The 1,461-nt window shown below is 33.3% G+C and overlaps 1 protein-coding gene across 1 annotated transcript in view; it reads right to left on the reverse strand.

Moving 5' to 3' along the window:
* The window catches only part of tmem132e (transmembrane protein 132E), a gene marked incomplete at its 5' end in the record, with an annotated part of 137,444 nt that overhangs the window by 72,100 nt on the left and 63,883 nt on the right, over positions 1–1,461 (reverse strand). The window lies entirely within an intron of this gene.

A 1,461-nucleotide genomic window follows, 5' to 3' on the forward strand; every position in this document is an offset into this window, starting at 1 on the left:
TTCCCTGGTCTCTCTGTTTTGGTTTCCCTGCATGTGGGTCCATTTACACACAGATCAAGCAATCCTCATTTATGAAAGTTATTTTGTTTCAAAACTATTTGTGCATTGTTAGTGTGAATTTGAAGTTGTAGAGAAAGTTACATTCCAAGTTTTGTATTTGTAAAAAAAAAAATTCAAAAGTACAATTTTTTTTTTTTTTTACACCTGTTCAAATTCTAAGTAAAAGTACACAAATGCTGTTTTACAAGTGGACATCGAAAACGTCTTACAATCTCAGTTTTGCTTCAAATGGTTCACAACTATTGTTGCAAAATTATTTGTGCGTTGTACCTTTGGTGTTTTGTAACTGTAGATTTTTCTGTCACAATTACAAAAAAAAGTCACACCTCTTCAAATTCTTGAGTACAAGTACACAAATTGTGTTCTGTGAGTTGAACATCTAAAGTTTTAGAGACACAAAATCGCTTAGGTTAAATACAGTTTTTAATTAATTATTTAATTATCATGAAGACTAAGACTAAGATAGCTTTAAAAAATAACGCGGCCAGGAAGCTTTTGAATTGAAAACATTTAAAAATTTTGAATTAAAAAAGCTTCCTGGATGGGAAGCAAAACGTCTTCAAACTTAGAAACAAAATCCAGTGGATTGTTTTTTAAAAACTTTTTTTTAAAACCTATGACAACGCCATGACAATCCAGACCTAAATTTCAATATGTAAATTTAAATGTTGAAATATTCAAATGGTGGAAACAAGAATAGACTTTATTCAAAAATAAACAGAGTGCAATTAAATATTTGCTTTGGATATAATTTAGTGATTCCTTTTAGGAGAAATTAAAGAATGTTTAGTATCACCACATGTAAGCTGGAAGATATAAAATCTTGATAGTTAGACAAAGGGATTTTCTTTGCTTTGCAGAGGAGGATCAGCCACAGATAGTTTATAAAGTAGCGAGGGCAGGAAGAGCCATCATTGTGGGAGGTAAAGCACAGACAGGAAGATCAGAGTTTGTCACAGTTCAGCGTGCAGTTTTGGACCATTTCAGATTATTCATCCCCACCGATGCTGCCATGGTGCATATGTGGTCATGCAGAATGTGCAGCACTGCAGCTAGCTGCTTAGCAGATTACAGCACAGTGCATTTTAAATGTCTGACAGACCACCCGCTAACATTTTCATTTAGTCTCGTCAACAAAAACTCACTCACTCATGTTTTTGTCATCAAAGATCCATGTTTAGCTCGCCAGTTCTCTTTTATCGTCATGAAAAAAATTAGCAACAAAGAAACCTTTTTGTCATTTTTGACGAAAACAACATTAAAAACCTTTTTAAGAAGACTTTGACTTTGTTGGAGGGCTGGTAAGAAACCTACTTCAGCACTGCAAAAAAACGAAATCTAGATGAGTAATTTTTTCTTAAAATAAGTACATTTTTCTTGGATTGAGGAGGTTAAAGAGAC

This window comes from Cyprinodon variegatus, unplaced genomic scaffold (assembly GCF_000732505.1).
Source record: "Cyprinodon variegatus isolate N-32 unplaced genomic scaffold, C_variegatus-1.0 Scaffold250, whole genome shotgun sequence".
NCBI lineage: Eukaryota > Metazoa > Chordata > Actinopteri > Cyprinodontiformes > Cyprinodontidae > Cyprinodon > Cyprinodon variegatus.